Source organism: Pan troglodytes, chromosome 4 (genome assembly GCF_028858775.2).
Source record: "Pan troglodytes isolate AG18354 chromosome 4, NHGRI_mPanTro3-v2.0_pri, whole genome shotgun sequence".
NCBI classification, from domain to species: domain Eukaryota; kingdom Metazoa; phylum Chordata; class Mammalia; order Primates; family Hominidae; genus Pan; species Pan troglodytes.
Window position 1 is genome coordinate 173,713,583 of NC_072402.2, and position 26,676 is coordinate 173,740,258.

The window sequence follows — 26,676 nt, forward strand, 5'->3', positions numbered from 1 at the left end:
TGGGCATCACAGGAAATTCAAACAAAAACTTTTCACGAGTTCTAAAGCATGAGACCCGTGTCAAGAATGAAAAGAATTTTAGCCTCCACTGCCCTGGAGTCCCCCAAGTGGCTTCTCTATTAACCACTACCAAGGGCCTGGCTTATTCTTCCAGACATGAAATAATTGAACACTTTATGTCACTTAGGAAGCACCCGTTTTAAGGCTTTAGGTCCATTTAACTATTCTTACCCTTTTAACATAACGTAGGCCATTAGGAGGCACAGAGGGATCTATAGAACTTCCTCAGGTTCTAGCAGCTTCTCAGAAGTCCCTGAGCTCAGATCCTATGCTCCGGACCCTATGCTCTTGGTCACTCCAATCTACTACCTTTCTGTAATGTCTCATCTCAATACAGGCATTTGCCTGCACACTTATACGTGCAACCCACAGTGCAAGTCTTTCTGAAGCCCAACTCAGATTCAGGGGGCTTTGCTCTGCAGATGATGAACAATGGAATCAAACATTTAAGCTGTGAATAAATAATTACTCATTTCTCTGATCTTTTGCGGCAAGACACCAACACCTGTCTTTATTTTAATTCATTTCCCAGTGTGTTGTGACGAGAATCAAATAGTGTATCCTAGGATGCCAGGGGAATCCACTGTCTGCCACCGCGAGCGTGAGAAGCCAATCACCTATCACTGGCATCACTGGCATCCTGGCTGTATATACCCTAGAATTGCATCAATGGAAGGTGTTGTGGAAATTCAGTCATTCAGTTCATTCATGATATGATTTCTAGATTCTTCAGTGTCTCATATTTCAGACAATTATAAAATTGCGATGCTATATTCTTTATTTCATGTGTGCATATTTAAATGTGTTAAGTCAATCACTAGTGCTACAACCAGAGGAGTAAAGGTGTATTTCCATTCCAGATTTGGGTTTACTTTTAATAGTAAATAACATCTCAGTGCAAATTGTAGACATTTTGCTGATTGTTAAAACATTAATTAAAAAGGATCTTTTTCTGAGACATTGTTGCCAGGTTTGTAAAGTAATGGACATCACCTCAAACTGTTTGGAAGTAACCGAAAAATGGAGGAAGTGGCAACAAAAATTTCCATATACCCACCTTCTTCAGTGTTTTTTGGTGATCCCATCTTTGTGAGTGTGATAACGCTCGTAACAATGACTGAGCCAATAGTGATACATTCTTATGAACAGAAGTCCAAGGTTAGCATCAGTGACTGAGCCAATAGTGATACATTCTTATGAACAGAAATCTAGGGTTAGCATCAAGGTCCACTCTGTGTTGTCCAGCCTATGGGTTTTGACAAACTGACAATGTCTTTTGTCACCCTGACGGAATAATTTCACATCCTAAACATGACCTGAGCTGCATCTACTAATTCCTCTCCTTTTCTGAGGATTCCTGACAACTATGGATGATTTTACTGCCTCTATAGGTTTCCTTTTCCAGAATTTTATAGAGTTGGAATCATAGAGTATGTAGCTACGTATAACTAACTTATTTTACTTAGCAATATACATGTAAGATCTTTTGTATCGTTTTGAAGCTTAACAGCTTAATAATTCTTATCAGTGAACAATAGTCCATTGGTTTCATCGAACAGGGTTAGTTAGTTCACTCACTGCCTGAAGACCATCTCAGCTGCTTCCAATTTGGGTAATTATGAATAAAGCTGCCCACATTCTTGTGCAGATTTTAAGATGAACATAATTTTCTAATTTAGCTGGGTAAATATGTAGAATTTGGATCACTTGCTGATAAGACTATGTTTTCCATTGTGTTAGGCAGAATTCACCAGTACAATTATGTGGGCATTTTTTTTTAAAGTTATTACTTCCTGATTAAATTCTATAATGATAGAGGCCTACTCAGATTATCTGTCTCTCCTTTGGGTGGTTATGGTAGTTTCTCCCTTTGAAGGCATTTGTCCATTTCATCTAAGCTAGGAAATTTGTGGGTGTAGACACTTGAATCTGACAAGTTGCCTGCTTGGTTCTCATCAAAGGCTACTGTGCTTCCTGTCATTCCTACTCTCAAACTTTTCAATAGACTTTCACTCCTGCACTTAAAAAATTGCAGGCATAGATTTGTTGAAAGTATTCTGTGATTATTTTCTTAATGATCATGGGATCAGCAAGGATAATTCCTCTTCTATTCATATTGTTTGTACATCGTGTCTTCTGTATTTTCTTTGTGATTAGCCTTGCTGGAGGTTTACCAATTCTATTGATCTTTTCTAAGAAGCAGCTTTTGGTTTTGTTGAGTTTCTTTATTTTATTATTTCTATTACATTGATTTCTGCAAATATTGTTATATTTTGGGGGAGGAGGGTTGCCTGGTTTACATTACACTATACTTTTTTCTCTAGTTTCCTAAGGTGGAAAGTAAGACATCTGGATTTGGATTACATTTAGTTTACTGCACAGAATTGTGAATGGCACTGATGCCCCTGAAGTGTGCACTTGATTATTAAAATAATAAATACGATGTATTTTGGCCACAATACTGATTTTAAAGCCAATTAAATGGATGATAAGTACAGGAGGAGCATATGTAGATCAAGGAAAGATAAATGACATTATAACATTTCAACAACAAAAGAAATTTACCAGGCCTCAAAATGCACAAGGGGGTGATGGGACACTGTCATGAAATCAGCAGTGCATTTGTGTGCCACCCTGTGTGAACTCTGCCTTTTTCGCAGTGGTGTGGGGGCTTAGCCAGAGAACCAGGTCCTGACTTCTGTGGCTTTCCTGATGATCTCATTTGCCTTCCCTCATCACCCAGGAGGGTGTCCCAGTGGCAGCCAAGTTTCTACCCTTAACCCACCTCCTTTACACATGCCAGCCCCCTGTCCTTAGCATCCAAGGTTGCCTAAGGGATTCCTTCAGTGGAACCAACATGATGACAGTTACTCTGTGTTTCCTAGATTACGATGAGGACCTGGTGCAGGAAGCTTCATCTGAAGATGTCCTGGGCGTTCATATGGTAAGTTCTTCTTTATGTTTCTGAGATGGAAATTTTGTTGCTCTTGGTTCTTTTTTATTTTATTTGAATTGAGATATGAAAATCTTACCATGTACATTATAGATGACTTACAGAATATTTTGGTGGGAAAATGTGAGGGTCATTACCAGGTAAGAAATGATCTCAGATGGCATTCTTAGATGACACCTTCAGTTATGAACTGTATGTCAGAAAGAATTTTTTTAGGGGAAAAGCTTTCTTCTTACAACATTGTGACTGTACAACCAAAACAATCTTGAAAGTCTTGCATAAAAATCTTGTGCCTTTCCAGAAGTGTCTTCGAGGCTTTAGGACCATTGCCTCAACCACTGTCTCCCAACTGCTTTTCTAATGTCACCAAGTAAAGAAAAGACTTGTATGGTGAAACCCCATCTCTACTAAAAATACAAAAATTAGCTGGGCATGCTGACCGGCTACTGTAATCTCAGCTACTGGGGAGGCTAAGGGAGCAGGATCGCTTGAGGCCAGGAGGTGGATGTTGCAGTGAGCCATGATCATGACACTGTACTCCAGCCTGGGTGACAGAGCGAAATTCCAGCAAAGAAAGGGAGAGAGGAAGGGAGAGAGGGAGTAGGGGAGAGAGAGAGAGAGAGAGAGAGGCAGGAAGGAAGGAAGAAGGGAAGGGAAGAAGGAAGAGAAAGAAGGAAGGGAAAGAAAGAAGGAAGGAAAGAGAAAAAGAGAAAGAAAGAAAAAGAAAGAAAAGAAAGAAAGAGAAAGAAAAAGAAAGAAAGAGAAAAGGAAGGGAGGGAGGGAAAAGGAAAACCTGTGCACACAGGACACAGCATGGTCTGACCCTTGTAGTGTTTTGTTTTTCTCTAAATGCAGGTGGACAAAGACACAGAGAGAGACAGTACGTATTCTGGAATCACCCCTATGCTGAGGAAAAATTCTAGTGTTGACAAAGGTGACACTTTCTTGCCTCATTTTTTCTGGAGAGCCACTCTGGTTTGAACTTCCTGCCAGAAATGTGGTTCAAGCACTTTTGTCTTGACAAGTGAAGAACCTGGTCAAGAAATGTGACCGTTGACTCTGGTGCTTGGAAGGAACAGGGTCATTTGGATAGAAGAGGGTGTTGTGAATCAGAGTTGGGAGGTATGGAGGAATGAGTCAATGTGGAATGATTGTGAATGTCTCTGCGAGTTTGTGTGCTTTTCCCCAGAAAATATGTTCCCATATGCAAAGCACAACACAAAGATTGATATTCTAGAAACAAAATTTGATCACCACTGCATTTTTGCAAAAAATCAACCCATTCATTCCTCACCACAGCTGTAGCTGAAGGTAAGTTTAATATCCCAAGTCCTCACATGGAGATGATGTAGAGATGAATTTTTCAGGCTTTTGGTCTCCTAAATGGAAATGGCATAGATGAACTCGGGAATGGGTGGAAGGGTGATGCTGTGGGCTACTAGTCTGAAGTTATAACATGGCCCTGGTGTAACTTGTCACCATGTCAGAGAGTCCTTAGCATCTATGTGTATGTGGAAGTATGTTGGCCTATAAAGATCTCCAGCACTGTATACCACAATAGAATGGTCTCAATGGTCAGCTGACCCAGAGTTTGAGTAGGTTCATTGTACAGTGAACTTGGGTGCGGTCATTAATATGAAACATACAGAGGGAGCTGCCAGGCCTTTGGTCTTAAGTGATGGGGTATTCCTCAGTTCCTGGTCAAGGGCAGAGAACATTCAGAGATATATTCTATTATATTTAATGAGATCATCACCAGAAACATTAGAAATGCTCCAATTCAGTAGCACACATACCCAAGACACAGCACCCAACAAGATCTCACAGAGCCAATTGGCTGTTAGCCTGGTGCCCATCTCGTCTGCTGGAATCTCTGCACAGCTGGGTAACAGAGGGTCAGCGCCCCCACCTGCTGTCACCCATGAAGGGCTGTCCCATTCCTGGAGCCAGTGTGAGTATGAGCAACAGCGGGCCCCATGACACACACACACAGTGTTAAAAGAAAGAGCAGAAGGACAAATATCACAGGCCAAGTAGAGGTCATCTTTAAATGGTAGGATAATTGAGTATTTTCAAATCTTGGTTTAGTCTTCTTTGAAACAAAAGGTTAGTGAATATGTAGAATATATTGGCTAGAATTATATCACCTCTTTGAAGAAAGGTTGCTTTTTACCTCGTACAAAATGTTCTGGCTGGAGACGGTGGCTCATGCCTGTAATCCCAGTGCTTTGGGACGCCAAGGAGGGTGGATCACCTAAGGTCAGGAGTTCAAGACCAGCCTGATCAACATGGAGAAACCCCATCTCTACTAAAAATACAAAATTAGCTGGGCATGGGAGCACATGTCTCTAATACCAGCTACTCAGGAAGCACATGTCTTTAATACCAGCTACTCAGGGAGCACATGTCTGTAATACCAGCTACTCAGCTACCCATTCATCGTCCACCACAGCTGTACCTGAAGATAAGTTTAATATCCCCAGTCCTCAGATGGACATGCTGCAGAGTTGAATTTCCCAAGCTCTTGGTCTTTTAAATGGAAGAGGCACATGTGAACTCGGGAATGAGCGGAAGGTTAATGGCATGAGCTACTACACTGAATTTGTCACAAAGCCCTGGTATAATTTCTTGCTAGGCCAAGTTATTCCAGCACTTCTGTGTGCTGGAAGAATGAAAACCTATTCAGATCCCAAACACTATCATTATCGGATGGTCTCAATGGTCAGCTAACCCAGGGTTTGCTTGAGTAGATACATTGCACTGTGGGCTTTAGTGTGATCATTAATGTAAAACACACAGAGTCCTCAGGCTTTTGGTCTACAGCGTTGAGGTCATTCCTCAGCTCCTGTTCAAAAGCAAACAATAATCACTGACATACTCTATTGTATTTAATGAGATAATCACCGCAAGTCTTAGAAATTCAGTGGAAACCAATCCCAACACATAGCATCCAATAAAATCTCAAGACTCAATTTGGGTGTTAGCCTGGCACCCATTTTCCCTGCTGGAATCTCTGCACAGCTGGGTTGGAGAGGGTCAGTGCTCACCCCTTGCCCCGCCTCGCTGCTCCCCATGACAGACTGTCTCTGTGCTGGAGTCAGTGTGAGCATGAGCAGCAGTGAACTCCATGGTGCACACACATGGTGTTGAAAAGGAAGAGTGGAAGAACAAATATCACATGCTAAGTAGGGGTCATCGTTAAATGGTAGGATAATAGAGTATTTTCAAATCTCTGTTTATTTGCCTTGTAACAGAAAGTTAGTAATAAAATCTTTTGGCTAGAATTAAATCTCCTATTTTAAGAAAGGTTACTTCTTGTTTAGTACAAAATCTTCTAGAAGGGATGATAAACAGATCAGCAGCACATGTGGATTGTGAGGAGGAAATGACTTTGTCAGGGATCAATAAGAGGGCAAGTTAGCTCAGTTCAGATTAGGAAGGAGGAGCCCTAAGAGACTGCCAGGGACACACAGCCTGCACTGCTGGTGTGCACTGTTCGAGATTGGCTATTATATGTTTGAGGCGGCCTGGAGCTAGGAAGCCAAAGGCCCTGATTCTCTTTCTTCCTGCATCTCTCCTGTGCCTGCTACCCTCCTCCCAAGCCCACCTCAAGCAGTGTTACTGAATTGTTCATGAGCACCACCACCAAGGTGCTGACGGTCACTCTGTGTCCTCCTAGTTGAGATGAAATGGCAAATAGGGCGACTACGGGAGCTCCACCTATACAGCATATGGAAGAAGTACCCAGAGGCGATGAAGGTCAGGCCACCTGGATTTGTCTGAGAAAAAACTGTTGCTTTCTAAGCTTTATCTTATTTGGATTAAATTAAGATATGAGAATCTGACAATATGTATCTTAGTTACACAGTGTCCTTGGGGGGAATTGTAAGTGAGAGTCTGTCCCCACTGAGGCTTGATTTAAAACAGTGGGAGAAAATGACAGCATCAGTCACACATTGTGGGGCAGGGAGCTTTTGCCTTACTAATTTTGTTCTCTCTTTGGAGCAAAATCAGTTACTTGCCAACCAACATGGACTTCAGAGGAAATATCCTCTGAGAAAAATGTGTGTCTTTAGTATGAGTTGATTTGCTCTGTTCTTCTTTGGGGTTCCTTTGAACACGGGTTTTCCATCTTGTTTTCTAATGTCACTAAGCGAAGAAAAGTCCTGTGCTCACAGGACACAGCATGGTCTGATGCTCATAGCAATTTATTTTCTGTCATCACAGACATCCTTGGGAGTTTCACAACGTGGTACGTATTGGGGAACCCCTCTCATACTGATGAGTAATCCAGATGTCGAGGAATGTGGCCCTGTCTCACTGGCTTTCCTGTAGACAGGCAGCCTGAGCTGAGCTTCATGTTGTGAATGAGGACCTAGACTGTGATGGGAGAAATGGTTTTTCTAGATAAGAAACAGTGGCCACATTCTGCAGTCCCCGGGAGCAACTGTGTTCTCTGAAGGTGGAGTGGGATCCCGTGCAAGGGGCCTGCCGTGTCTTTTGTGAATTCATGTGGTGCCGTGGTCAGTGTGTCTGGGAGGGGGGTGTGTGGGTTTCCGTACTACATATCCCCAGAGTTTCTAGTGTCCACATTCTCAACAGAGATTTCCGTCACCATTGCGGTCCTATTGTAGGCACAAAAAAAGATTAACTTGTAAGCTTCCAATGTTTGCAGTTTATTTCATGCACAGGGCACTTCAATAAACCTAAAAGAAATCCTGTCAACACAAAGGCAAATTCTTACTGCACACCCATAGAACAGGACTGTGTCAGAATCTCTGCTAATTTTATTTTTTCATTGAGAATTCCCTGCTATACTTTATTTTCTAATAAACCTCACCTCTTCACAGGCCTTTCTATTTCCTCTGCCACTGGAGTGGTCATGACACCTCACTCTAGCCCCTTCCCTCCTTTACAAGCCTTTTATCTACCAAAGCCCTCAGAACTGACCCTCCACCACCCATCTTGAGCAGGGAGAGTGGGGCAGGGCTTCTTCCTGTGCATTTAGACCCTGGAGCAGCCTCATGCTACAGCGAGTTCTGCTGGGAAACTGAGAAGAGAGGAGCCTGCAGGTGGGGTTGGGGTGAAATCACCCCAACTTTCTCCACTGAGGCCTCATATTGACCATAAGATAATGGGGCCCAGAATGGATAATTCCAGGGTCATATAGAGTTTCAGCCTTGTATCCCTCAGCCTAGTCATGGTTTCTGTGTGCTCGGCTCAGAAACTACAACATGAAAAGAAAACCAAGGGGTTTGCCCTAGGGTCTGAGAGGCAGGGTGAGCACTTGCCTTCCTAGCATGATGGAGGGTGGCTCATGCACTGCAGGTGGGAAAGCAAACTCGGCTGTGGTACTGCAGAGGCTCCACGATGTCCCCATTCAACCGACTGTTGGCAAAGGTGCTTGTTTGTTTCTGAAGGCTGTTGCAAAAAAAAAAACAAAAACAAAACAAGTGAACGCAGTTGGTTTCGGTGAATAGGAATATAAACTCCGCCAAATTTAGCTTGAGTTTTTTCTTGGAGTATGCATTTGGTGGAAACTTATTGTGTATAAATCAAATTTGATTGCTGTGTAGGTGTCATTACTTATCCCACATTGTAAAACAATCAGGCTGGTGTGATTTTAAAATGTCCTTCACTAACCTCAGAAACTGTCTCCTCATAACCCGATTCCCCTAGTCATCTTTAATCTCTAGAATATAGTTTTTTGTGGTACTCAGGGGGCTTTCTGCTGTGAGGGATTAAAGGTACAAATCAGTGTTACCAACATTGGGGCTCTAAAAATTCATAGACAGCTGCCCGTTGGGCTCTATGTGAGAGACAGCAGGCTACAGCCTTGGCCTGGGCCTGCAGAGGAACATGATTTGGAGGAGCAGAAGGAAGGCATGAGGGCAGCAAAGCCACGAGGGAAGCCAAGATGCAACATCAGGAGAGTCAGTTCTACATCACCTGGGCACGGCCGGAATGTTCAAGCCTCATCTGAAGGAGGAGTTGAGCTCCGACTTCATGGCTGGCCTGAACATTGGCCATCTTCCCAAAAGCCTGGACAGAGGAGCTACTTTCTTGTTTCTTGTCTTCTCCATCTCCCTGTGTGTTGACAGCAATGGCACCAGCAGAAATTAGTGAGAGACAGAGAACAGGAGTGAGTTCCTGAAATGTTCAACTTAGCCCAGAGAGGACATGATCATTAGGGATGGACTTCAGGGTCAGGCCAGACACAGAGTAGTTGCCAGGCTTGATCACCCTGTGGCTGGGACAAAGATCAGCTTCTGGGAGTCGCTGGACAGGTGGTCCTTGTGTAGCTACTATTGGCCAAGAGTGTCCTGGCCCAGAGTTCTGTTTTACTGGAGGGAGCCTCAGCTCCCAGGCAGGGCAGCTGCCCAATGCTAGTGTTGGAGGAGGCGAGGAGGGGACCTTGCTCTAAGGCAGGCTGAACTCAACAAAGGGAGAGGGGCTGCCCTGGAGTTTAGGTGGTCCTTGCAACCCTCCCGTGTGATCCATAAGAGATCAGTTTCTCTGAGACAGCCTTGCAATCATCAGTCCCAAAGTCTGTAGTCTCCTACTCACAGGTGGAGGAATCCTGGCCATGGCTGGTCACTGGGAGGGCAGGGACTGTGTCCTCCTCCTTCTTTCTCATCCCAGAGCTCAGCTCTGGGCAGCCCATCTTGGGCCCCAGTGATGTTCCGATGCCTGCATTCCTGTTCTGAGATCTAGCACAAGTGTGCAAAAACTTTCTGCTCATTTTCTATAGTCTCCGGGTTCCCACACTTACCCAGTTACCTGCGTGGGTTGTAATCCAGGGTCGGGGAGAAGAGGGTGGGCTCCTCAAACAGTGAGGTTTTCTCTTCTCTGCCCCTGTGGTTCTGGTCTGTCTGTTCCTGAAGTGTGCACTGAATGATTACAATAATAAATTTTGTATATGTTTTACCACAACAATGTCTGAAGTTCAATAAAATGAATGGAAAGTGCAAGAGAGGCATATGTAGACCCAGGAAAGATAAATGACATTGTCACATTTCAACAGGAAAGTGGAAATTTCCCAGGCCTCAAAACGCATAGGGGAATGATGAGACACTGCCATGGCATCAGCAGTGCATGTCTGTGCTGCCAAGGCTCTGTCTTCCGTGGCTTTCCTGATGGTCTCATTGACCTTTCTTCATCACCAAGGAGGATGTTGTGGCAGGAGGTCCGTTTTTGCAGTTAACCCCCCTTGTCTACATGTGCCAGCCCCGTGTTTTTAGCACGGGAGTCTGCCTGACGGATTCCTTCAGTGCACCCAACGTGCTGACAATTACTCTGTGTTTCCTAGAGCGTGACGAAGGCTCCTTGGGCAAGCCATTGTGTCCACCCGAGATACTCTCGGAGACGTTGCCAGGCTCTGTGAAGGTAAAGTCTTTTTTGTTTATCTGAGGTGGGAATTTTATTTATCTTAGCTTCCATAGAAATTGAGATAAGAGATGATCATCTTACCATGTACATTATAGATGACTTACAGAATGTCTTGGTGGGCAGCTGTAAAGTCAGAGTCAATTACCAGCAAGAATGAATTCAAGATGACAGGTTCACTTAAAAACTCTAGGGCAGTAAGCATTTTCCATAGGAGAAGTGCTTTCTTCTTGAAACTAATGGTGAACATGCAATGAAAATAAACTTGGAAATCATGCACAGAAAACTTGTGCCTTTCCATGTGCCCTCTAGGCTTTAATTTGGGGCCCTTGTGTTGACTATTTTCACTATTTCCATTGGGTTTTCTATAATGTCAACAATGCAGAAAAGACCTGTGCACACAGGCCACAGTGTGGTCTGACTCTCATAATGTTTTTCTTTTCTCTATTTGCAGAAAAGTGTACGCTTTCCATCAGAAGGTATGTATTCTGGGTTTACTCTTTTTATTGTTTTTATTTTGCTTGCAATTCTAGGATGCATGTGTAGAACATGCAGCTTTGTTACATCGGTATAAATGTGTCATGGTGGTTTGCTGCACCTAAGCCTTGATCATGGCACTGCATTCTAGCCTGGGCAACAGAGTGAGATTTCATCTCAAAAAAAAAAAAAAATGCAGAGAACAATCAGGGACATATTCTACTATGTTTAATAACATGATGGCCACAAGTGTTCCACATGCCCTTATTCAGCCCACACATCCAATACACAGTGCAGAATAAGAGCTCAAGGAAGAATTGGGGTGTTATTCTGGTGTCCATCACCTCAGTGGGATTTCCTGCACAGCTAGTTTGGAGAATGTTAGCGCCCCCACCTACTGCCCCCCATGATGGTCTGTCCTAGTGCTGGAGTCAGCGTGAGCATGAGCAGCAACTGACTCCGTGGACACATACATCGTGTTGAAAAGGAAGAGTGGAAGGACAAATAAGCTAAGTGCGGGTCATTTTTAAATGGTAGGATAATTGAGTATTTTCAAATCTTGGTTTAATTCTGTTTGACTCAAAGGTTCAGTGAAGTCATAAGTTTTTTTGACTTCAGGGTCAGGCCAGACACAGAGTAGTTGCCAGGCTTGATCACCAAAGGTTAAATTTTTTTGAAGAAAGGTTGCTTTTATGCAGTACAAAATGTTTTAGGAGGGATGATGAACAGCAGCAGCACATGTGGATCCTGAGGGGGAAATGACCTCAGAAGGGATCACAAAGGGAGGGCAAGTTAGCTCAGGTCAGATTAGGAAGGAGGAACCTGAGACGTTGTAGGGAAGCACAGCCTGCCCCTATGGTGTGCCATCTTTGAGATCAGCTGAGTGCCATTGATGAGCTTGCGTTAGCCAGAGGACCAAGGCTCTAGTTCCCATGGCTTTCCTCGTTGTCTCATTTGCCTGCCTGCACCACCAAGGAGAAAGGGCCTGCGGCTCCGTCTGGGGTAGCCCACCTTCTTCACACATGCCAGCCTCATGTCCACACCACCCAATACAACCCGAGGGATTCCCTCAGCAGAATCCATGCAGTGACACTTACCCTATTTCTCCTAGATCATCTAGAGGAGTTTATAGCAGAACATCTCCCTGAAGCATCCAATCAGAGTCTCCTCACTGTTGCCCATGTAAGTTGTTCTTTTTTTGTCTGAAAGGGGAATTTCATTTTCCTAGGTTTCTTTCAATTTCACTTGAATAAAGATAGGAAAATCTTACTGCCATGTACATTATAGATGACTTACAGAATTTCTTGGTGGGAAAATGTAAAATGAGAATTCATTACTAACTAAGAACTGATTGAAGATGGCATTCATAGATGACAGCTTCAGTTACAAACTATGTCAGCAAGCATTGTCCTCAGGAGAAAAACCTTTTTGAGAATTATGAATTTGCAACCAAAATAAATTTTAAATAATCTTGCACAAAAACCTGGTGCCTTTCTACAAGTGTTCTCTAGGCTTTATTTTTGTGGCCATTGCCTCCACCAGAATTTCCCATCTGGTTTTCTAATAGCACCAAGTTTAGAAAAGACCTGTGCACAGAGACAGCATGATCTTACCCTCATGGTGTTTTTCTTTCTCTAAACGCAGGCAGACACAGGCACCCAAACCAACGGTACGTATTCTGGGATCACCTTTTTGCTAAGGAAAAATCTTAGTGTTGAGAAAGGTGACACGTTCTTGCCTGCTTTTTCTGGAGAACTACTCTCATTGGAGCTTCCTATTGGAAAATGAGGTTTGGGAAGAAATTTCTAAGAGTGTACTGACGAGTGGTGACCATCCTACGTAGTCTCTGTTAGCTGCCGTGTCATTCTATGAAATCGAATGAGGTGCATCAAGGTGGGGGGCGGGTATAAGAAGAGAGTCTATGTATAGTGATTATGAATGTCTTTGGGAGGATGTGTACATTTCTCCAGATAGCATGCTTCCATGTGCACAGCTCAACACAAAGATGAGTGTTGTAAATAAAAATTCCATTACCACTGCACACCTTAACGTCAATCTGCCCATTTATCCTCCACCACAGCTGTAGCTGAAGGCCAGTTTAATATCCCCAGTACGCAGTCGGAGATAGTGCAGAGATGAATTTGCCAAGCGCTTTATCTCCTCGGTGCAAGAGGCAGAGGTGAACTCAGGAGTGGGTGGAAGGTTGATGCCATGGGCTACTACTCTGAAGTAATCACATGGTTCAGATATAATTTGTTGTTATGCCAGAGAGTTTTAGCACCTATGTGTGCATATGGAAGTTGGATGGCCTTCAGAAATCCCAAACACTGTCTCTCATATAGGATTGTCTCAATGGTCACGTAACTCAGTGTAGGAATAAGTACATTTTACAGTGGACTTTGGTGTGGTGACAAATGGGAAACAGACATTGCGAGGTCAGGCTTTTGGCTGCAGTGCTGTGTTATTTTCTCATCTCCTGATCCAAAGCAGAAAATAATCAGGCGTGTTATATTGTATTTAACGGCATAAACTCCACAAGCCTTACATATGCTGCAGTTCAGCACACACACCCAAGACACAGCACCAAATAAGAACTGAAGGAAAAACTTGGGTGTTATCCTGGTGCTCATCTTCTTTGCTGGACTCTTCTACACAGCTGGGTTGGAGAGGTTCAGCACCCCCACCTGCTGCCCCCATGATGGGCTGTCCTAGTGCTGGAGCCAGTGTGAGCATGAGCAGCAGCAGGTCCCATGGCACACACACACTGTGTTAAAAGGAAAAGCAGAAGGACAAACATCACGGGCCAAGTAGCGGTCATCTTTAAATGGTAGGATAATTGAGTATTTTCAAGTCTCGGCTTAGTCTTCTTTAAAACAAAAGGTTAGTGAATACATAGAATATTTTGATAGAATTAATCTCCTCATTGAAGAAAGGTTGCTTTGTTTCTAGTACAGAATATTCTGGTCAGGCGTGGTGGCTCACACCTGTAATTCCAGCAGTTTGGGGGGCCAAGACGGGTGGATCACCTGAGGTCAGGAGTTCGAAACCAGGCTGACCAACATGGAGAAAACCCATCTCTCCTAAAAATACAGAATTAACTGGGCATGGTGATGCATGCCTATAATCCCAGCTACTCAGGAGGCTGAGGCTGGAGAATCACTTGAACCTGGGAGGCAGAGGTGGTGGTGGGTTGAGATTGCACAATTATACTCCAGCTGGGGCAAGAAGAGCGTAACTCCATCTCAAAAAAAATAATAATAATAATTCTAGGAGGGACAAAATACACAGCAGCAGGACACGTGGATCCTGGGGAGGAAATGACCTCTAGGGGATCAAGAAGGGAGGGCAAGTTAGCTCAGGTCAGATTAGGAAGGAGAAGCCGTCGATGCTCCAGGGAAACACTGTGTGGTGTGCCCTGTTTGAGATGGGTTGCTTCATCTCAAAGAGGTCGCCTTAGCTAGAGGACCAAGGCTCTGTCTTCTGAGGCCTTCCTGATGCCTTCCTTCACCATTTGCCTTCCCTCTCCACCATGGAGGATGGACCGGCAGCAGCTGAGTCTGTGCTGTGAACACACCTTTCCACACACGCCAGCCCCGTGTCCACAGCTCCAAGACTACCTGAGGGATTCACTCAGTGGAGCTCATGTGCTTATAGCGACTCTGTTTCCTAGGTGACCTGGAAGACCTGGAGGAGCATATGCCAGGGCAGACAGTCTCTGAGGAAGCCACAGGGGTTCACATGGTAAAGTCGTCTTCTTTCCTCTGAAAAGGAAATTTTATTTCTCTTGGTTTCTCTGTTTCAATTGAATTAAGCTATATACATCTCGCCATGTACACTATAGGTGACTGACAGAATTTCTTGGTGGGCAAATGTCAGCATTCATTATCAACTAAAGAGTGGTTTCAGATGGCATCCACACTTACAAACTGTGTGTCAGCAGGCATTTTCCTTAAGAGAAATGTCTTCTTCTTGAGAAAAATTTGGAATTGTCAAACAAAAACAATTGAAAATCTTGCACAAAAATCTTGTGCCTTTCCACGAATGTCTTCCAGATATCGGGGCCATTGTCTCAAGTACTATTTACCATCTGTTTTTTTAACATAAACAGGTGAAGAGAAGACCTGTGCACACAGGACACAGCCTGGTCTGATCCTCATAGTGTTTTGTTTTTCTCTAGATGGAGGGGGACCCAGACACACTGGCCGAACGTACGTATTCTGGGATCATCTCTTTGTTTAGGTTCAAAATATTAGAGTTGCAAAGATGGCACTGTTTTGCCTGCCTTTGTTCAAGAGCCACTCTGGTTTGAGCTTTCTGCCAGAAATGAGATTTGGGAAGTTTGGTTTAAAAGAATGCTAAGATCCAGTAAACCACTCTAACCATGCTACTGTCATCCCTGGAAGCAGCAGTGTCATGTAAGGTGGGGTGGTACATCAGAGATGGGAGGGACAGAGGAGAGAGTTTATATGGAATGATTGTGGATGTCTTTGGGAGTGTGTGTGCATTTCCCCAGAAAACACACTCCCATCTGCAAAGCACAACATGAGGATCAATGTTCAAGAAAAATTCCATCACCACTGCACAGTTTGCATAAATCAACCCATTCATCCTCCACCACAGCTGTACCTGAAGATAAGTTTAATATCCCCAGTCCTCAGATGGACATGCTGCAGAGTTGAATTTCCCAAGCTCTTGGTCTTTTAAATGGAAGAGGCACATGTGAACTCAGGGATGAGTGGAAGGTTAATGCCATGAGCTACTACACTGAATTTATCACAAAGCCCTGGTATAATTTCTTGCTAGGCCAAGTTATTCCAGCACTTCTGTGTGCATGTGGGAGAATGAAAACCTATTCAGATCCCAAACACTATCATTATCAGATGGTGTCAATCATCATCTAACCCAGGGTTTGTTTGAGTAGGTACATTGCACAGTGGGCTTTAGTGTGATCATTAATGTAAAACACACAGAGTCCTCAGGCTTTTGGTCTACAGCATTGAGGTCATTCCTCAGCTCCTGTTCAAAAGCAGACAATAATCAGTGCCATACTCTATTGTATTTGATGAGATAATCACGGCAAGTCTTAGAAGTTCAGTGGAACTCAATCCGAAGACATAGAATCCAATAAAAAAATCTCAAGGCTCAACTTGGGTGTTAGCTGGGCACCCATTTTCCCTGCTGGAATCTCCTGCACAGCTGGGTTGGAGAGGGTCAGTGCCCACCCCTTGCACCCCCTCGCTGCTCCCCATGACAGGCTGTCCCAGTGCTGGAGTCAGTGTGAGCATGAGGAGCAGTGAACATCATAGTGCACACAAATTCTGTTGAAAAGGGAGAGTGGAAGAACAAATACCACATGCTAAGTAGGGGTCATCTTTAAATGGTAGGAAAATTATTTTCAAATCTTGGTTTATTTGCCTTGTACCAGAAAGTTAGTAATAAAATCTTTTGGCTAGAATTAAATCTCATTTTAAGAAAGTTTGCTTCTTATTCCGTACTAAATCTTCTAGAAGGGATGATAAACAGATCAGCAGCACATGTGGATTGTGAGGAGGAAATGACTTTGGCAGGGATCAATAAGAGGGCAAGTTAGCTCAGGTCAGATTAGGAAGGAGGAGCCCTCAGAGACTGCCAGGGACACACAGCCTGCACTGCGTGGTGTGCACTGTTTGAGATTGGCTATTTTATGTTTATGAGGTGGCCTGGAGCTAGGAAGCCAAAGGCCCTGATTCCCTTTCTTCCTGCATCTCTCCTGTGCCTGCTACCCTCCTCCCAAGCCCACCTCAAGCAGTGTTACTGAATTGTTCATGAGCGCCACCACCAAGGTGCTGACGGTCACTTTGTATTCTCCTAGTTCTGATCAGGGATGTACTTCAGGAGCTGTCCAGTTACAACGGCGAGGAGGAGGACCCAGAGGAGGTGAAGGTCAGGCCACCTGGATTTGTCTGAGAAAAAACTGTTGCTTTCTTAGCTTTATCTTATTTGGATTAAATTAAGATATGAGAATCTGATGATATATATCTTAGTGACACAGTGTCCTTGGGGGAAATGGTAAGTGAGAGTCTGTCCCCACTGAAGCTTGATTTAAGACAGTGGGAGAAAATGACAGCATCAGTCACCCGTTGTGTAGCAGTGAGCCTTACCAATTTTGTTCTCTTTGGAGCAAAATCAGCTACTTGCCAGCCAACATGGACTTCAGAGGAAATATCCTCTGAGAAAAATGTGTGTCTTTAGTATGAGTCGATTTGTTCACTTCTTTGGGGTTCCTTTGAACACTGGGTTTTCCATCTTGTTTTCTAATGTCACTAAGCGAAGAAAAGTCCTGTGCTCACAGGACACAGCATGGTCTGATGCTCATAGCAATTTATTTTCTGTCATTACAGACATCCTTGGGAGTTCCACAACGTGGTACGTATTGGGGAACCCCTCTCATACTGATGAGTAATCCAGATGTTGAGGAATGTGGCCCTGTCTCACTGGCTTTCCTGTAGACAGGCAGCCTGAGCTGAGCTTCATGTTGTGAATGAGGACCTAGACTGTGATGGGAGAAATGGTTTTTCTAGATAAGAAACAGTGGCCACATTCTGCAGTCCCCGGGAGCAACTGTGTTCTCTGAAGGTGGGGTGGGATCCCGTGCAAGGGGCCTGCCGTGTCTTTTGTGAATTCATGTGGTGCCGTGGTCAGTGAGTCTGGGAGGGGGGTGTGTGGGTTTCCGTACTACATATCCCCGGATTTTCTAGTGTCCACATTCTCAACAGAGATTTCCGTCACCGTTGCAGTCCTGTTGCAGGCACTTGAAAAAATTAACTTGTAAGCTTCCAAAGTGTACAGTTTATTTCACGCACAGGACACTTTAATTAACCTAAAAGAAATCCTCTCCACACCCAGGCAAATTCTTACTGCACGCCCATAGAACAGGACTGTGTCAGGATCTCTGCTGCATTTATTTATTCATTCAGAATTCCCTGCTATACTTTATTTTCTAATAAACCTCACCTCTTCACAGGCCTTTCTATTTCCTCTTGCCACTAGAATGGCATGACACCTCACTCTAGCCCCTTCCCTCCTTTACAAGCCTTTTCTACCAAAGCCCTCAGAATTGACCCTCCACAACCCATCTTGAGCAGGGAGAGTGGGGCAGGGCTTCTTCCTGTGCATTTAGACCCTGGAGCAGCCTCATGCTACAGCGAGTTCTGCTGGGAAACTGAGAAGAGAGGAGCCTGCAGGCGGGGTTAGGGGGAAATCACCCCAACTTTCTCCATAGAGGTCTCATATTGACCATAAGATAATGGGGCCCAGAATGGATAATTCCAGGGTCATGTAGCGTTTCAGCCTTGTATCCCTCAGCCTAGTCATGGTTTCTGTGTGCTCGGCTCAGAAACTACAACATGAAAAGAAAACCAAGGGGTTTGCCCTAGGGTCTGAGAGGCAGGGTGAGCACTTGCCTTCCTAGCACGATGGAGGGTGGCTCATGCAGTGCTGTGTTATTTTCTCATGTCCTGAATCAAAAGCACAAAATAATCAGGCGTGTTATATTGTATTTAATGGCATAATCTCCACAAGCCTTACATATGCTGCAGTTCAGCACATACCCCCAAGACACAGCACCAAATAAGAACCGAAGGAAAAACTTGGATGTTACCCTGGTCCTCATCTTCTCTGCTGGACTCTTCTACACAGCTGGGTTGGAGAGGTTCAGCACCCTCACCTGCTGCCCCCATGATGGGCTGTCCTAGTGCTGGAGCCAGTGTGAGCATGAGCAGCAGCAGGTCCCATGGCATACACACACTGTGTTAAAAGGAAAAGCAGAAGCACAAACACCATGGGCCAAGTAGCGGTCATCTTTAAATGGTAGGATAATTGAGTATTTTCAAATCTTGGCTTAGTCTTCTTTAAAACAAAAGGTTAGTGAATACATAGGATATTTTAGTTAGAATTAAGTCTCCTCTTTGAGGAAGGGTTGCTTTTTATCTAGTACAAAAGTTGTGACATGGTGACTGACGCCTGTAACCCCAGCACTTTGGGAGGCCAAGGCGCGCAGATTACCTGAGGTTGAGAGTTCGAGACCAGACTGACCAATATGGAGAAAACCCGTTTCTCCTAAAAATACAGAATTAGCCAAGCATGGAGATGCATGCCTGTAATCCTAGCTACTCAGGAGGCTGAGACTGGAGAATCACTTGAACCCAGGTGGCACAGGTTGTGGTGGGTCGAGATGGCACCATTATACTCCAGACTGGGCAAGAAAAGAGAAACTCCATCTCAAAAAAAAAAAAAAAAAAGCAAGTTCTGGGAGGGACAAAAAACACAGCAGCAGGACAGGTGGATCCTGGGAGGAAATGACCTCGAGGGGATAAAGAAGGGAGGACAAGTTAGCTGAGGTAAGATTAGGAAGGAGGAGCCCTGGATGCTGCAGTGAAACACTGTGTGGTGTGCCCTGTTTTCGATGGGCTCTTTCATGTCGAAGAGGTTGGCGTAGCTAGAGGACCAAGGCTCTGTCTTCTGAGGCCTTCCTGATGCCTTCCTTCACCATTTGCCTTCCCTCTCCACCATGGAGGATGGACCGGCAGCAGCTGAGTCTGTGCTGTGAACACACCTTTCCACACACGCCAGCCCCGTGTCCACAGCTCCAAGACCACCTGAGGGATTCACTCAGTGGAGCTCATGTGCTTATAGCGACTCTGTTTCCTAGGTGACCTGGAAGACCTGGAGGAGCATGTGCCAGAGCAGACAATCTCTGAGGAAGCCACAGGGGTTCACATGGTAAAGTCGTCTTCTTTCCTCTGAAAAGGAAATTTTATTTCTCTCGGTTTCTCTGTTTCAATTGAATTAAGATGTATACATCTCGCCATGTACACTATAGGTGACTGACAGAATTTCTTGGTGGGCAAATGCCAGAGTTCATTATCAACTAAACAGTGGTTTCAGATGGCATCCACACTTACAAACTGTGTGTAAACAGGCATTTTCCTTAAGAGAAATGCCTTCTTCTTGAGAAGAATTTGGAATTGTCAAAGAAAAACAATTGAAAATGTTGCACAGAAATCCTGTGCCTTTCCACGAATGTCTTCTAGATACCGGGGCCATTGTCTCAACCACTGTTTACCATCTGGCTTTTTAACGTCAACAAGTGAAGACCTGTGCACATAGGAGACAGCATGGTCTGACCCTCATAGTGTTTTCTTTTTCTCTAGATGCAGGTGGACCCAGCCACACCGGCAAAGAGTACGTATTCTGGGATCATCTCTTTGTTTAGGTTTGAAATCTTAGTGTTGTAAAGGTGGTGCTGCTTCACGTGCTTTTGCTCAAGGGCCACTCTGGTTTGAGCTTTCTGCCAGAAATGAGATTTGGGAAGTTTGGTTTAAAAACTACTAAGAGTCACACCGGGCACAGTGGCTCACGCCTGTAATCCCAGCACCTTGAGAGGCGGAGACGGGCGGATCAGCAGAGGTCAGGAGTTTGAGACTAGCCTGACTGACATTGAGAAACCCCATCACCCCTAAAAATACAAAATTACCTGGGTGTGGTGTCACATGCCTGTAATCCCAGCTACTCAGGAGGCTGAGGCAGGAGAATCACTTGAACCCAGGTGGTAGAGGTTGCGGTGAGCCAAGGTTGTGCCATTGCACTTCAGCCTGGGCAACGAGTGAAACTCTGTCTCAAAAAAAAAAAAAAAAAAAAAAAAAAAACCCAACAAACTGGGAGTCCAGTACTCTAACCATGCTACTGTCATCCCTGGAAGCAGCAGTGTCATGTAACGTGGGGTAGTACATCAGAGTTGGGAGGGACAGAGAAGACAGTCTATATGGAATGATTGTGGATGTCTTTGTGAGTGTGTGTGCATTTCCCCAGAAAACATACTCCCATATTCAAAGCACAACACAAGGATCAATGTCCAAGAAAAATTCCATCACCACTGCACAGTTTGCATAAATCAATCCATTCATCCTCCACCACAGCTGTACCTGAAGATAAGTTTAGTATCCCCAGTCCTGAGATGGACATGCTGCAGAGTTGAATTTCCCAAGCTCTTGGTCTTTTAAGTGGAAGAGGCACATGTGAACTCAGGGATGAGTGGAAGGTTAATGCCATGAGTTACTACACTGAATTTGTCACAAAGCCCTTGTATAGTTTCTTCCTAGGCCAAGTGATTCCAGCACTTCTGTGTGCATGTGGGAGAATGAAAAGCTATTCCGATCCCACACACTATCGTTATCAGATGGTCTCAATGGTCAGCTAACCCAGGGTTTGAGTAGGTACATTGCACAGTGGGCTTTAGTGTGACCATTAATGTAAAACACACAGAGTCCTCAGGCTTTTGGACTACAGCGTTGAGGTCATTCCTCAGCTCCTATTCAAAAGCAGACAATAATCAGTGCCATACTCTATTGTATTTAAGGAGATAATCACCGCAAGTCTTAGAAGTTCAGTGGAACCCAATCCCAAGACATAACATCCAATAAAAAAATCTCAAGGCTCAACTTGGGTGTTAGCCGGGCACCCATTTTCCCTGCTGGAATCTCCTGCACAGCTGGGTTGGAAAGGGTCAGTGCCGGCCCCACACACCCCCTCGCTGCTCCCCACGACAGGCTGTCCCAGTGCTGGAGTCAGTGTGAGCATGAGGAGCAGTGAACATCATGGTGCACACAAATTCTGTTGAAAAGGGAGAGTGGAAGAACAAATACCACATGCTAAGTAGGGGTCATCTTTAAATGGTAGGATAATTATTTTCAAATCTTGGTTTATTTGCCTTGTAACAGAAAGTTAGTAATAAAATCTTTTGGCTAGAATTAAATCTCCTATTTTAAGAAAGGTTGCTTCTTATTCCGTACAAAATCTTCTAGAAGGGATGATAAACACATCAGCATCCTCCTCAGTGGATTGTGAGGAGGAAATGACTTTGGCAGGGATCAATAAGAGGGCAAGTTAGCTCAGGTCAGATTAGGAAGGAGGAGTCCTGGATGCTGCAGTGAAACACTGTGTGGTGTGCCCTGTTTTCGATGGGCTCTTTCATGTCGAAGAGGTTGGCGTAGCTAGAGGACCAAGGCTCTGTCTTCTGAGGCCTTCCTGATGCCTTCCTTCACCATTTGCCTTCCCTCTCCACCATGGAGGATGGACCGGCAGCAGCTGAGTCTGTGCTGTGAACACACCTTTCCACACACGCCAGCCCCGTGTCCACAGCTCCAAGACCACCTGAGGGATTCACTCAGTGGAGCTCATGTGCTTATAGCGACTCTGTTTCCTAGGTGACCTGGAAGACCTGGAGGAGCATGTGCCAGAGCAGACAATCTCTGAGGAAGCCACAGGGGTTCACATGGTAAAGTCGTCTTCTTTCCTCTGAAAAGGAAATTTTATTTCTCTCGGTTTCTCTGTTTCAATTGAATTAAGATGTATACATCTCGCCATGTACACTATAGGTGACTGACAGAATTTCTTGGTGGGCAAATGCCAGAGTTCATTATCAACTAAACAGTGGTTTCAGATGGCATCCACACTTACAAACTGTGTGTCAGAGGCATTTTCCTTAAGAGAAATGCCTTCTTCTTGAGAAGAATTTGGAATTGTCAAAGAAAAACAATTGAAAATGTTGCACAGAAATCCTGTGCCTTTCCACGAATGTCTTCTAGATACCGGGGCCATTGTCTCAACCACTGTTTACCATCTGGCTTTTTAACGTCAACAAGTGAAGACCTGTGCACACAGGAGACAGCATGGTCTGACCCTCATAGTGTTTTCTTTTTCTCTAGATGCAGGTGGACCCAGCCACACCGGCAAGGAGTACGTATTCTGGGATCATCTCTTTGTTTAGGTTTGAAATCTTAGTGTTGTAAAGGTGGCGCTGCTTCACCTGCTTTTGCTCAAGGGCCACTCTGGTTTGAGCTTTCTGCCAGAAATGAGATTTGGGAAGTTTGGTTTAAAAACTACTAAGAGTCACACCGGGCACAGTGGCTCACGCCTGTAATCCCAGCACCTTGAGAGGTGGAGACCGGCGGATCAGCAGAGGTCAGGAGTTTGAGACCAGCCTGACTGACATTGAGAAACCCCATCGCTCCTAAAAATACAAAATTACCTGGGTGTGGTGTCACATGCCTGCAATCCCAGCTACTCAGGAGGCCGAGGCAGGAGAATCATTTGAACCCAGGTGGTAGAGGTTGCAGTGAGCCAAGGTTGTGCCATTGCACTCCAGCCTCGGCAACGAGCGAAACTCCGTCTCAAAAAAAAAAAAAAAAAAAACACCCCAACAAACTAAGAGTCCAGTACTCTAACCATGCTACTGTCATCCCTGGAAGCAGCAGTGTCATGTAACGTGGGGTAGTACATCAGAGTTGGGAGGGACAGAGGAGAGAGTCTATATGGAATGATTGTGGATGTCTTTGCGAGTGTGTGTGCATTTCCCCAGAAAACATACTCCCATGTTCAAAGCACAACACGAGGATCAATGTCCAAGAAAAATTCCATCACCACTGCACAGTTTGCATAAATCAATCCATTCATCCTCCACCACAGCTGTACCTGAAGATAAGTTTAATATCCCCAGTCCTCAGGTGGACATGCTGCAGAGTTGAATTTCCCAAGCTCTTGGTCTTTTAAGTGGAAGAGGCACATGTGAACTCGGGGATGAGTGGAAGGTTAATGGCATGAGCTACTACACTGAATTTGTCACAAAGCCCTAGTATAATTTCTTGCTAGGCCAAGTTATTCCAGCAATTCTGTGTGCATGTGGGAGAATGAAAAGCTATTCAGATCCTAAACACTATCGTTATCAGATGGTCTCAATGGTCAGCTACCCCAGGGTTTGTTTGAGTAGGTACATTGCACAGTGGGCTTTAGTGTCATCATTAATGTAAAACACACACAGTCCTCAGGCTTTTGGTCTAGAATGGTGAAGTCATTCCTCAGCTTCTTTTCAAAAGCAGACAATAATCAGTGGCATATTCTATTGTATTTAATGAAATAATCATCAGGCAGGATACCTGCCCCACACTAGTTGCAGGGGAGGTGAGAACGGACCCTGCTTCAGTGCAAGGTGAACTCAGCAAAGGGAGAGGGGCTGCTCCAGAGTCCAGGTGGTCCTTGCAACTCTCCTGTGTGACGTATAAGACATCACTTTGCCTTTTTCTCTAAGATAGTCTTGGAATTGTTAGTCCGAAACTCTGTTTTGCTTTACTTATGTGTAGATGAATCCTGGCCATGGCTGGTCACGGAGGGGAAGGACTATGTCCTCCTCGTTCCTTCTCATCCCAGAGCTTAGCCCTGGGCAGCCCATCTTGGGCCCCAGTAATGTTCCAATGCTTCCAAACCCTTTGCTGAGATCCAGCACCAGTGTGAAAAGGCTTCCTGCTCATCTCCTTCAATCTGTTGTTTCTCACAGTAATTTGGAAACCTGAGTGGATTCTGATCCAAGGTCACAGGAGAATAGGGTGGGCTCCTGAAGTCAATGAAGTGTCCCCCTCATCTCTACCCTGGCTACTTTGGTTCAGCTTTTCTCCTTGCAGAAGAGGCTGTTTTTCTGTTTACGAGTCCTCCTTTGCTGGACCAGGCTTTTTTATTTTTGTTGTGGCATCCCTGCACTTCACAGGAGGCCTGGAGCTTGTTCCTGTGCCCCTGAAGTACCCATCCATGAATGATCAGATCAGAGCAGCAAACCACTCTGCCAGGAATCACCAGGGGGGAGAGTCACATCTTCCTCATCTTTGGGTTTAGACCTGTGCATTCCAGTATGGTCCTCAGTGGCATATGTGCCCATTCATGTTAAAATAAATGAAAAAAGTCATAACCTCCTCACAAGAGCCATGCTAGAAGTTCCCAGTTGCCAAAAGTCTACTCTTAAGAGAGCATCTCCATTCTCCCAGAATCACCTGGGAAGCAGCTGCTGTGAGTCTGGCCCAGGTTCTGTTCTCTGCACCCACCTAACTCAGTGCATTTGCATCAAGGCTGGAATCTCAGGTTCTCAGATTGGAGGTAAGAGATGCTATGAGCCAGTGTCGGTGAACAGTTGAAAGGGATTATTTCAGGTCCTCTGTCTTACCTGAAGGCTCACAACTGTGAGCAGTGCCTTCATAAAGGCCCCTGAGTTCACAGAGCCCAGGGAGAATCACAGTGGACAGAGCAGTAGTGCTAATGTTTGTGTCTCTGTACATGGGCTCATGGGCACCACCTCTGGATCCATCCAGGAGGAAATAGACTGGTCAGGTAGGGACCAACACTCCAGGGTTGACCAGTGAGACAGGGTTCTTGGGAATTGGGTTACACTTGTTTTGGAGCCTAGGATGGGATCAGTGAAGTGACTAAATATGAAACAGGTGTAGAAGTCTGACTTGGGATTTTTTTGTATCTTAATGAGAAAGTCCTAAGAGTTTTGTTCTCATGGGCTTTGTGTGAGTTGTGTATGTCACCATCATTTCTTGCTCTGGTGTTTAAAGATTACATTTTGCAGAAGACCAGATCATTCCTGCCTTTGCCACAGCAAGCACCAGAGCCCTGGGTTTTGATGAGGTCACATTTTTTTGTGAATAGAGATCACAAGATGAGTATGCAGGTGTAAAGTTGAGTGTGGGGTGGGACACAGCCCCACACAGGCGCTACATGATCCTGAAGACAAAAGTCCTTCATACGTGTGCCAGGAGGTGAAAGGAGCCCACTGTCTTTCTCTACACTCTCGGGACCTGCAACAGCACCTTCCTGTCCTGTCCTCACTGTCTGCTCCTGCTCTAAGGGTGCTCCCTGGGTCGGATGACATAGGGAATCCTTCCTCTGGGATTCCTACGTGTGCCCCAGCATCCTGGAGTCCTGAGGGCAGAACACATGATTGAGCACAGTTTTGGCCTCCACTCCTCACCCAATCCCATCCAATCCCAAATCCCTGTGCTTTGAATGAAACCTAAATTGGCTTTCACTGGAGAGGCCCAAGTCCAGCTGTTGCTTAGGGCCCTCTGTGGCTGGCAGGAATCCTAAGGGATATGTGTGGAGGGGCTGCTGTGTTGCTGTAGGCAGTGGCTCTCACCCTCCCTGTAGCCTGGTCCCTGGAATCCACTGGGCCAAGGGCAGAGCCTCTGGTCAGCTGGCATAGTGGTCACTTGTCTTGTCACACCCTCCTCTCTGGCTCAGCAGCCTTGTCCTTCTCCCCACACTCCAGTCAGGCCCAGATTGTTCTCTGTGTCAGGTCTTCCAGGTACCTTCCCTCCTAGTCTTCCCACAGCTCAGGCAAACCCTGGGAGGGTCCCCTCATTTCTGTGCTGGCAACTGCTGGCCTCACCTGCAGATTAAGGCAACTGGGACAAGGGGCTTTACCTTGAATTCTGTTCCATTGTTTCCAAATATTCAGAAGCTGCTGGGATTCTTTTGAGGGCTGAATATTTTCCAAGTCTCTAAGGTCATTCCAGGCATAGAACAGTCACTGTATAAGTGACATCGGCCATCATCACCTCCCGCAGGCCCCAACACAACCCCAGGCCTGTGGGAGGTGCTGCCGACCCAGGGTGCGATCCATGGGTTGACTGGAGGCCCTGGCAGTGCAGCCTTGACCTTCTTTCCAGTGTTCTTATATTGGAGAACAATAGGACTGGTGGAGGTCCACAGGGAGAAAGGAAATGGGATTCATGAGGGAACAGAAACAGGCCCTACAGGAAGAGAAGGGAGGGAATTCCACGTCATGCACAACGTTGTGAAGAGGGCGGCTGCCTCTTGGAGGAACAGAATGACACGGCTTCCCCTCCCTTGGCTCAGTTATGGAATGTGAGGGCTGGGAAAGTACGTGGAAAGTCAGAGGTCCCTCCCTCATAGCACAGAGGAAATGATACAGG

General features: G+C 45.2%; 1 pseudogene across 8 annotated transcripts in view; it reads left to right on the forward strand.

Annotated features, from left to right (window-relative positions):
* Positions 1 to 26,676, forward strand: part of LOC735361 (protein FAM153B) — a 40,407-nt pseudogene that overhangs the window by 1,662 nt on the left and 12,069 nt on the right. For 4 of the 8 annotated variants that reach the window (XR_010157054.1, XR_010157051.1, XR_010157053.1 and 1 more), the window contains exons 2-16: positions 2,946 to 3,004; positions 3,869 to 3,893; positions 7,241 to 7,265; positions 10,323 to 10,399; positions 10,854 to 10,878; positions 11,988 to 12,058; positions 12,521 to 12,545; positions 14,547 to 14,617; positions 15,054 to 15,084; positions 16,728 to 16,798; positions 17,257 to 17,281; positions 19,566 to 19,636; positions 20,068 to 20,098; positions 22,120 to 22,190; positions 22,621 to 22,651. The product of XR_010157054.1 is annotated as a protein FAM153B, transcript variant X7 (transcript). Of the gene's footprint in view, positions 1 to 592; positions 737 to 2,945; positions 3,005 to 3,868; positions 3,894 to 6,692; positions 6,773 to 7,240; positions 7,266 to 10,322; positions 10,400 to 10,853; positions 10,879 to 11,987; positions 12,059 to 12,520; positions 12,546 to 14,546; positions 14,618 to 15,053; positions 15,085 to 16,727; positions 16,799 to 17,256; positions 17,282 to 19,565; positions 19,637 to 20,067; positions 20,099 to 22,119; positions 22,191 to 22,620; positions 22,652 to 26,676 lie in introns of those variants that run through there. The other 4 variants (XR_010157050.1, XR_008615351.2, XR_008615352.2 and 1 more) reach the window with 3 other exon arrangements.